Source organism: Chelonia mydas, chromosome 5 (assembly GCF_015237465.2).
Source record: "Chelonia mydas isolate rCheMyd1 chromosome 5, rCheMyd1.pri.v2, whole genome shotgun sequence".
Classification (NCBI taxonomy): Eukaryota; Metazoa; Chordata; order Testudines; family Cheloniidae; genus Chelonia; species Chelonia mydas.
The window spans coordinates 73,505,538-73,516,837 of record NC_051245.2 but is presented as its reverse complement, the minus strand read 5'-3'; the positions used below and the strand labels follow the sequence as shown (position 1 = coordinate 73,516,837).

Here is an 11,300-nt window from a genome sequence, read left to right as displayed (position 1 = left end):
CCCATGGCGTCTGGACAGAGATGCACATCGCTATATTGGATTTGCAGGCTTCCTGCTTTGCCTGTTAGGCATTCCTGCCCCTCATCATATCCCGCCACATTCAACTGCTGTCTGATAACAGGACGGTGGTTGTATATATCAACAAGCAGGGGTGCCCGGTCCCCCTCCCTCTGCATGAAGGCCATCCTCCTCTGGAACTGGTGCCACAGGCACGGAGTCACCCTCCATGGTGTGCACCTCCTGGGCACTAGCAACTGTCTGGAGGACATGCTCAGCAGGGCCTTCTACGCAAATCATGAATGAGAGTTCCATGACCCCACTCTCCTCTCAGTCTTTCACCAGTGGGGCATGTCAAGCTGGGGCCTTGAACCACAAACTTTCCCTCTTCTGCTCCAGAAAAGCTCATGGGCCAGGCTCACAAGGCAACGGCCATCTCCTTCCCTGGACCACCGAACTCCGCTATGCCTTCCCGCCCATTCCCTGCTCCCGCAAGTCCTGTGCAAGGTGCGGCGGGCTCGTGCAACCGTTATTCTCATAGCGCCCTCTTGATCTTGCCAGTATTCGTTCATCGATCTCCTCCACCTCTCTGCTTGCCCCTCGATCCACATTCCCACCTTCCTGAATCTTCTCACACAGGCACACGGCCGCCTGCAGTGTCCCAACCTGGGGCTGCTCCACCTCACGACCTGGTATTTGGATGGAGCTTGCGTGTAGACAGGGCGTGCTCTGCCCCCATGCGCATTATCCTCGCTTACAGCAGAAAGCCATCTACTAGAGCCTGCTACCAAGCTAGTGCTGCTTCACTGCCTGTGGGTGCTGCTGCTGCTACTCTCTGGATTCCATCTCCATTCCCATCTGCCTGGACTACCTTCTCCACCTTTTACAGTCCGATCTCTCCCCACTCGTCCTATTTGGATTCCAATACTGCCCCTCCATCCCCTCTTCTGTTGATTCCACTGCTTGCTGGTAAGAGGGACCTGAAGTGGCATTGACCCGCCCAACCTCTTAAAACCTCAGGCACACCACGTGGCTGATGCATGATGCATATGCGGGTCAACTGACACTACTATGAACAGTTCCAGCTCCGGCACATGGCACACATGTGTACCCACGTCTGGAATCCAAATCGGAACCACACATCTCAAAGAACCTCCAGTTAAAGTAAGTAACCTCCTCTGCCACAATGCGCCTTTTCACAAAGTGCACTAGTTCTTAAGAATTGAACCAATTTTTTTTTCTAATCAGCCTAGTGGTAAAAGGGAGTTGGAGGTGATTAGAAATGAGTTTGAAGTTTCCCCTCAGAGGGAGGATGAATCTTGCATGACGTTAATAGGTACCTTACAATCAAGAAATGGCATTATGGCATGGAGGTGCAAAGGGAGGAGGGAGTGATTGAGATAGGGTTTGGAACAAAGTCACAGGAAAGTGAAGAACAGTAGGAGTTAGAGGAGTCACAAGTTCATTGGTAAATCCTCAATGGGAGTGCAGCTGAAGAGAGGAAAGAAGCTGACTATTCCCCCAGCCCAGAAGAGAAGAGCTATAGAGAAACATAGTTAGGGGCCTCTTGCAGCAGAGAGATGCTCGGTGGAAAATGGGAGATTAGACAGATTAGCAAAGGAGCTATTTTAAACTGTATATTATAATGAAGTAACTAGCTTACCCTTCCCACCAAAGTATGCATAAATTAAAGCTATAATTCCATCTGGAGTTTCTGGTGACAAGAATACATAACTCATGCTTCGCTGTTATAGTTACTGATTAACTCCCTCTCATGGAATTGCAATCACGTGGTCTTCAGCTGGAGGTACCCTATTTGTAATAGGATATATTGTAATATAATTAATATTAACTTTTAACAAGAAGTAATTAGTGTTTAATATCCACACCAATTGCCTTGTTCAAACAAAAAACTGCACAGTTTAATTGTAAGGAATATACGTGGCATTATGCAGAAGAGTGAAATGTGAAGAAATTCTAGCAAATGTATTCCTAAACTCATCTTCAGTATTTTCTTTTTACATTATTGTATCACTTTCTATTCTGGGATGATTGTTGACCTGGAATACTGAAAGAAGACTTGGATGAGTTGAATTCTGCAGTTACTGTTCCATTTCTAATGTTAATGCACATAATTTACAGAATGGACACAACTTCTCAGAGTGCGTTTCAGAACTGTGAGTTAGACATAGCAATAGTGCATCCAAGTCAATTCAGTAGACATTTTGCATCTAGCAATGTTTCACTCCCAGAGATATGGACAACAATGGCATAATAAGGGCCTATTGGTTCGTGCTGGGGTTTTCAAGAGGTCTAAATTCAAGGGATCTTATGTTGACTTTCAGTTGGATTTGTGTGCCTAATTCTCTTAGGCTCCTTTGAAAATCTCAGTTTTACTATAATAACTGAGACTATTGACCAACATTTCTGAACACAGGTAGCCAACGTTAGGCACATGCATTTATACTCCAGACACCTAGGTAAGTGTCATGGCTTTCAAAGGTGCTGAGTGCCTGTAGCTCTCATTGATTACAGATGAAGTTGTGGATGCTCTGAAAGCGGGTCTTAGATATCAGAGCTTGGGTACCAAAAAATGGAGGCACCCAAACTAGGGGCTGTTGGGCTTGAATAAATGGGTGCAGAGAGTTGAATATGTTCACATGACCCTGTCACTGTACAACACTAAACAGTTAAACATGGTCCAGGGTTTTGAGCATAGAGCCTTCAACCTGCTTATTCCCAGGGCAAACACACCCTTCATAAACTTTTAAACATTTTATTGAAAATACAGAGGGTGGGGGGAAGGAAAAACAGTTAAAGCCTTTGAAATGTAAAATATTGAGTAAAAGCTTTCATTTTAACAATATCTCTTATTCGCTTTCCCTTGAACTATAGAGAGTTGTTATAAGGAACACTCCAAACCCATCAGACAATCTTTTAGATGGTAATAACTGTCCTTCCCGGGAAAAGAGAATAAGTTTAGTTGAGATGCTCTGGAAATGTTGTTGTTGTTAAAGTCAGATCCCATTTCCTAGAAGACAAAACAAGACAAACATACGTAAAAGGGAAGTGAAAAAACCAGCAAAGATAGAAAATACTGCTTCTGTCTTTGGTGCTGACTTTCACTTGCATCCTCACTGCTAGAGAAACACAGGCCCACCACATGGTCTTATCAGCCATTCTGAGACCTGGAAAACTTGTACCTGCATAGGGCTGTTGAAGACATAGCTTTAGCTGCTTTTCTGGTCACAAGCTTACAGCAGTGTTGCAAAAGAGACAGCCTTGGCAAGTTAAGCTAGACTCTTATTAAACAGAAGACAAAAAGAGAGAGAGAAGAAATAAGGTGAGGAAGGAAAAAAACACGAGGGAGAGGGTGACAGCAGCAACTCATCTCATATCCAGGTGGTGTTTGGGGTTTAGCTGGAGTTGATGACATCATCCAAGTCCTCACTCCCTGGCCTATCTGGTCAGGATGTCTTTCAGGATCCGGATGATGAAAGTCCAATAGTGTCATGGTGCATCCTGGGGTCCCAGAAGGTGGTGGTGGCAGCTATGATGGTGAAACTCACTCCTCTTGGTTCATCTGTCTGCATCCTTTTGATTCTCCTGCCCGCCCCCAGTCTCTTTTTAAGGTCCCCAGAAGTGTGTTATGAGTGGAGTAGCCCATCCTCTCATTATTTTGTCCACAAATTAGACCTAATTTCTGATGCACCAATTTTGGTTCATTAATTGCCAGTTCTATTCTCCTTGTTTACCATTCATGATCTCAAGAGAGTCCTTGGGCAATATCAGTAGATCTTTTTGTTTGGACTAATTCAGTCGGTCTTCTTTTTGTACCTTTCTCTACCAGAATTTATTGGTACAGGTTACTTTAACATTGTATTAACGTTCACCTGCCTTCCAACAACTGAGCTCACAGTTGGAGTAGGCATGCTGGATCTTAATGATTACAACAGGCTATTCCTGAAAGTTTGAGCCAAAATTATTAGCTCCATCATACTTTTTTTCTGTCTCAAAAATGAATAAATGCTTGACCTTTTAAAGGGGCCTAAGCTAAACTAGATTTTTTTTTTCTTTCTCCCTTCCCCCATCCCGTGATAAGTTGTTTACTGTTACAGGGTGTACCTGGCCTTTGCAGCTCCCTATAGGAGACTCCCGGTCCTACTACGTCCTGCGTCAGGAAGCAGGGAAGTGACAAGAAAGGAGCAGTGAAGGTGGATTCTCCAGGCCTGCCTAGAGAGACCTCAGGTAAGCAGCCAATCAGAGCTTACCCAAGGGATAAGGAAGGGTGCTCCTCTCTGGCCAAAGGAGCACGAGGGATAACCAGAGCTCAGGGGTGCTGAAACAGTTTTGATAGTGGGGGTGCTGAGAGCCATTAAACCAAAATTTAAACCCTGTGTATAATGGAAACCACTTCAAGCTAGGGGTTGTGGCAGCCCCACCAGCACCCTGAGTTCCAGCACCTATGCCAGAGCTTGTTTCTGGCTACATTTACTTAAGATGGGTGTGAAGGGAGAGAAAGAATCTAAGAACCTTGGCCCTAGGTAAGACTGAAGCTAAAAGGGGCCAGGTGGGCAGAGGCCCAGGGAAGAAGCAGCAATGAACTGAAATCAAGCAATGGTGTAGCTGCTGTTTATAGGATCCCTGGGTTGGAACCCAGAGTAGTTCCCCTACCAGCCACAGTGGCATAAACTCCAAGAAGGAGACAGGATTTATTTGAGAGCATGAACCAAGGTTTGAAGACCCTATTGAGGGCAATGGGATTGTTAATTTATTGGAATCTTTACTACCCCAGCAGGGTAGTGACTTTGCAGGAGGGCTAAGCCACAGAAGACCCACCGGGTTTAGCTAGCAACCTGCAAGAGATACTGGGGTGAGAAAAGAACTGCAGTACAACCCCCATCTGCTAGGAGGTATTCAAGAAGTGAGTGCCCCCCCTCACAGTTACCACACTAGATGTGTAAAGTCTTTAAGGGCAGAAGGTGTGAGGCAGGTTATTTAGAATCTCAGTGGGGCCGGAATCAAGGAAGGAAAAACTTTTTGCTTCTTGAGAAAAATAATGTCATGGTTTCCTTCATCTCTCTGGCAAAAAAGGAGCAAATCAAGAATGTCTTAAGTGTTCTGCAGTTCTGTTGTAATTTAGTGCTTGCTGTTCACGCATGGAGAATCCTCTCACCACAGTGACTTTACTAGCACCCAATAGAGTTAATAAATAGCTTGTAAACACCTTCAAAGCAGGGGTTTTGTCATGGTTGGATGGAATTCCACTTTACTAAGGTATCTGGAGACGGGCTAATTAGATGTCTGCCTTTTGGTAGCATGATATTAAGTCTTAAATTCTAGAACACCAGAAGTTTATGAAATTCAAGGCAACAGTCAATTAGACAAAGCAAAAACAGGTCAAGTTTGTTAGACTACATGAGTCAGGCAGTTGATTATACTGACAAAACACAGGACTGGATACTGTAACAGAGGGTTTGCTTTGTTAATTGATTAACTGCTACCTCCCGCTCTATTGACCTTCACTAATTTGTTGTACTGTCTGTCATTCCTTATCTTCAGCTGAATGGGGAGGCTCATGCGTAAACATCAACAGCATTAAGGTCAGAGGGGACTTGATATGTCCTCTGTGGCTTGCTCATTTTAATCCTGTGCAGAGTCAGGCTGCAAGCTCTCTGGCTGCTTTATTCCACTAATCTGTCTGAAAAGCTGCAGTCTCTATTTGTCACAGTCTCTATTTTAAGCATAGTAAAATGCCATTGAAAATTATTTTGGATCATATGGTCTGGATCATATTCTTACCTCAAAAGCCTGTGTCACAGAGAAACAGAGAGGCTAGCTGGTGTGTCGTCTTTGCCAGATATTCAGTTTGGTCTTTCGTGTCACACACAAAGCTAGTCAGAGCTTCAGAGCAGACTTACTTTTTGGTTTTGCTCTCTGTGAAGTTATACAGTGTAGTAAAGGATTTATCTTATTTTTCTGATGAGTGCAACCTACAGTCAGTATGGAGGCTCAGACTGGGAGAAAACCTTCCACATTTTTGCTTGTAAAGCATATAAAAGAACACTCTCTCTACACAATTTGTTTTTTCCCAGTGCTTTGATGCTTCTACCATAAGGTGGAAGAGTATTCCAGGCGCCAACATGAACATGAGCAAGCCAAGCATCCTGCATTTTGAGAACTCAGTTGTGGCCAGAGCTAGCTGTTGTTTTGGAAGTGAAATTAGATATACGTACTCTGTCAAAAAGTTCATAGGATCATAGAAATTACTGATAGAAGAATCTACTGGTGTTGGTTAACCTCTGTCACTGGAGGATTGTTTCTTACAGTGAAGTTACTACTTTGTCCACTTTGAAATGACTGAAGTGATGAAGTTTTCACAGCTTCACTTGAGAATCTTCCCACAGTCTAATAGATTTGACCACTGAATACTTGTCCTAATATTCAGTTTAAATTTCCTGGGCTTAATTTCATAACATGACTCCTAGAGTGACCTCATGGACTACAACAAACAATTCTTCTCTTTCCTTGGTGTTTCTGTCCTTCCAGTATTTGTACCCAGTTATCTTACTTGCCCTGAATTTACATTTGGCTAAGTTTTTTATACATATATAGTTCTTCCAAGTGTTCTTCATAAATCAGTTCCTCTAGCCTTTTATTGCTGCTGTTGCCTTTCTCTCATCTCTCTCCAATTTGTCTGAAATTTTCTCAAAGATGCCCAGACAAGTACCCAGGAGTGTAAGTACTGTCACTTTAATACCAAATAGTGAATGACTATGGCCTCTCTGCTCCATCATGTGATCCTTCTTCTCATGCAGGCTCCAAAACACACTTTCTCGCTTTGCTGCCATACCATATCCTAGTTTGTTCATAGGCGACGAGTTATATGGGCCCGTGGTGCCCGTGCTCCACCAATACTTAGGAACGTGGGCCTGGCTCCACCAATGTTTGGGCTTACTGCACTTTGGGGGCCCCGCACTTCAGGGGGATGTGGTGTCCTGGGAGGTTAGCGAGTGACCTGGCCCCAGCCTGCCCCAACCCGTCGGCTCCTGGTGTCACTCAGGGGAGGGGGCCGAAGCCGGAAAGAGGTATCACTGGGGGAAGGGGTGGAATGGGGGAGGGGACAGAGGAGGGACGGTCTGGGGATGGGTTGCTTGCTGCTGCCGGTGCCAGGCCCCCTGCTAAACTTCCAGGCCACCCTGGACCCCGCGTCCCCTTGAAGCACAGGGCCCCCCAGAGCATGGGGCCCGGGGTGGTTGCTCTAGTCCGTCCTATGGACGGGACAGCTCTGCCTGGACCCGTTCTGGGCACCACCAAAATTATACAAACCTGGCACCCATAAATTTATGGGCCAGTTTTCACCATCAAGTCTTAATACTTGTCATTGAATATTGTATTTCAGATTATTTCCAATCCAGTCTAGCCTGCTGTTCTCAAGTATGAATCTAATTTTTGCTTTTCCTGCCAATATTTCTAACCACTTTCAATCCCCTTCTATCATTTCTCCGTCCTCCCTAGCGTTTACAACACCTACAGGTATAGTATCAGTGAATGTAATTAACACACCATTTACCCCCTATTCTAGGTCATTAAGGAGGATAGAAATATTTGTGTGTACTTTGCATAGTCTAATAAGAGGAAAAAAATACAAAAATGCAGGGAGAAAATTGTTACTGATCTGACTTTTAAGCACTTAGCATAGAGAACTTTACTTTTCTTTGTTTATTCTTCCAGTCTTTAATGTATAAAAAGATGGTGTGTGGAATTAATGAACAACCAGCGGAGTTTACTTTGACAATTAGAAGCCAATGAAATCCTTTTCTATTGACAATTACCCACCACCACCTCCCTTCAGCCTCACTGTGTAACAAAGATCTTAAGATACCAATGACTTTAACTCATACTGAATGCTGGAAACTACTAAAATGAATTCTGTGCATCCTGATGACTAACTAGAAGAAACAGCATGGTGAATTTTCAAGTGCAGTACTTTGGCTCTTGCAAAGCAACTTCATTTCTGAAGCCAGTCAAGCTGAGACAAGAAAGTTATTGCCTCCAGCCTTAGAACTTTGATCTTGCTTTGACTGATGTTGTATAGCTATGAAGTCTTCAAGGTCATAGGACATAAATTCTGAACAGTCTTACCTAAAGATCTGGATGATGAGCCAGTAAAATAAGCTGTGTATATATTGAATCCTGCAACTCTGTTACACTGTATTTTCCTTAATTCATGCCACCTATATATCCCTTACAGTGATTTCTGGAGGAGAACAATACTATTTATGGGTAATGTCAGGGTCTAATGCTAATATTTCCATTGTTATATGACAAAGCACCACTACTGCCTAGTAGGGCAGTGTAGATAAACACAAGAAGCTAATGCAATGAGAAACTGATTTTAAGGTTAACCAGCCCAGGGAATCTTTAGCTCCGGCTGACGTCAGAATGATGACAATACATCTTCTTGGAAGGTTGCGGTAAAATATTGCACTCCCAGGGAGAATTTGTACATTATAAGAGAGTTTAGAGAAACTGAGCCTCCAACAGTTTGCTGTGGAGTAAGGAGACTGGTGTGAGATCAGCCATACCAGGCTTTATTCTCTTATTTTTGTGCACCATGTGTAGTTGGAAGGGGGAAAAAATCTTGTGAATTTTGCATGCTAGCAATGATCTGCATCAGGGGAGGATTTACCATGAAACACACAGTGCCCTGGCACAGTGCCCCCCAACAACCACGGGCCCCAGGGCTGGGCACTCGGGCAGCTCAACACCGGCACACCCCCTGTGGAGGGGGGAGCTGCTCCATGGGAGGAGGGCTGCAGGGGTAGAAGCTGTGGGGAGCAGGAGAGCAGGGAGGGTGGCTCACCTGCAGCCTCAGGGGAGCAGGCGAGAAGTGCAGACGACGGGAGCGCTGTGAACACAGGCCGGAGGACTCAGGAGGATCACAGGTCAGCCGCCCAGCTGGCCGGAGAGAAGCACTGCTTCTCTCTGGCTGTGTGGCTGCCCCTGCTCCTCCTGAGTCCTCCAGCCTGCGCTCGCAGGCCAGATTCAGAAAGGGGGCGGGGCTTTAGGGGCTGAAGCCCAGGTCTCCAGGGCCCACTTAGCCCTGAGCTGCAGCCCCTAAAGCCCTTGCATTCCGGCCCTGCCTGGCGGGAGGGGAGGAGGCTCCGAGAATGGCGGCCAATGGGAGCTGCGGGGGGAGCGGTGTCTGCGGGGCAAGCATAGGGCCTCACAGAGCCACCTGAACTCCCTGCGCACCAAACGGGGGATGCCCTAGGTAAGTGCTCTGCACCCCAACCCGCTGCCCCAACCCTGAGCCCCCTCCCGTACCCTAACTCCTGGCCAGCCCCTCCACCCCCACCCACTCCCAACCCTGTGCCCCAACCCTGAGCCCCCTCCCACACCATAACTCCCATCCAGACCCTCCACCCCCAGCCCACTCCCGCACTCTATCTTCCTCCCAGACCCTGCACCCCCAGCCCTGAGCCCCAGGAGGAGAATGCAGAAAAAAAATGAAAAACGGGCAGTGGGGGGAAGATAAGAGAGAATGCTCCCCCCATGCGGGGGCGGGGGGGAATGAAGCTGAGCACAGGGCCTCACTAACTCTAAATCTGCCACTGATCTGCATATAAAAAACATGCATGTTTCTTGGATTTCATTTTCATAAAACTGCTGAAAGGCTTTTCCCCTGCTTCGGTGACATACCTCAGTGGAGTGCAGGCAAAGAGCAGGAGAAAATGAAGGCAAGGTCAGCCCTAAAAATGAAAAAGGATTCTCAGTTTCAATAGATTCTTTATGTTCAATCAAAAGGAAAGCCTTAACAGCTTTCTTCCATCCAACAATGCCTCATCTCAGTGCTATGTGAATGGCTGCAGTATGCAGGGCGGGGTGGGGTGGGAGGGAGGTGGGTTAATTAAAATTTGCCAAACCCTCAAGATTCAATCCAAGGCTGGTGACTTAAACTGGGGGGAGTTTTAAATGAAAATTGATTTACAGCTTACAAGAAAATTATCATACCACCGTAAACTTCACAAATATGTAAGAGATTTAGGGAGGTGTAACACTGGGAAGTGTTACACATTACTAATGTATTTATATGAAACATTTAATCAGGAATGATTCTAAACCAGTTTGCAAATTGCTATACTTTGTGTGTGTGTGTATATTATGTATGTATTATGTATGTAGGCCTATGTTTTCAAAAGTGCCTAATGATATTTAGTCCCCAACTTGAAATATTTTAAGAGTGGTTTTCAGAGGGTGGGTGCTTATCACTTTCTGAAAATCAGGTCCCATGGAAAGCTGGAACCAAAAGTGGAAGCATCCACAATTGCTAGTCCATGCTAGGAGTGCATGTGTATAATTTTCTCTATAAAATTGTGCATCTGTGTATACATTGCCTTGCTTCAGATAACTAGTCTGCATGCTGAATAGTTTCCTAAGCAAGAACAGACCAGTTGTCTGAATAAAACAGGTGACGCTGTCTGATCTAATCAACATCTGCAGTTGGAGTGGCACATATTTATAACAGCTGGTAGGAGAGGAAGGGGAGTAGAAACAGGGTTGACTACTAAGGACAACTCACTTATGGAAGCCAGCCAGCCATACTGGAGGGAGCTATTTAGCAGCAGCCAAGGGGAGACAGAGAGTAAAGCTTGTGGGCAGTGAGGGCCCTGCAGAGAGATTGGGTTCAAGGGTGGGGAGGAAAGAGTCTTGGGGGAGGCAATCTGGTGTGAAAGAAAGAACTTGACAGAATGGCAGACTGTATGGAAGACCAAATAGCAAACCTTGGTCCTCCTAGGAGGATTAGTTGTTAAAATTATTTGACCCCTGTACATATACTGCATTTGTGAATGTGTATGCTCTGTTGATGCCCAAAGTGATCAGTGCAGTGAGAATCTACATTGTGCCAAAGCAAAGAACTTGGAAAAGAGAGCCATGGTAAATTCAAGGGTCACCAGTTCAGAGAATTATAGGTATAAGGAAACAGGCTAGAATTTTCCAAGAACCTAGTCCCGTTAGCAAAGGAGGATGAAGTGTTTCTGCTTGGTAAATGCAGGGGTAAGCTGCATGCACAGTGCTTGTAGAAACTGGAGGGATTTTTGTATGCTGCCAGATACACAAAACACAGATAGGCAACAGTAATTTCCAACAGTTTGTTTGTCTGTAATCAGGTTGCAACTTTATTATTAGATGTCAGGGACTACTCAGAAGATAAAAGTATGCAGTGCAGATAAACCCCATGTTCATTCAGTAACTTCCCTGGGGGCTTCCACCAGTCCCTCCCACTTTTTCCACCCAGG

The 11,300-nt window shown here is 45.3% G+C and overlaps 1 long non-coding RNA gene across 1 annotated transcript in view; it reads left to right on the top strand.

Moving 5' to 3' along the window:
• Positions 1-8,977: 8,977 nt before the first annotated feature.
• The window catches only part of LOC122465817, a 92,025-nt gene continuing 89,702 nt past the window's right edge, over positions 8,978-11,300 (top strand). Inside the window, exon 1 of the long non-coding RNA XR_006290894.1 lies at positions 8,978-9,274. This is a non-coding gene — a long non-coding RNA (uncharacterized LOC122465817). The remainder of the gene's footprint in view (positions 9,275-11,300) is intronic.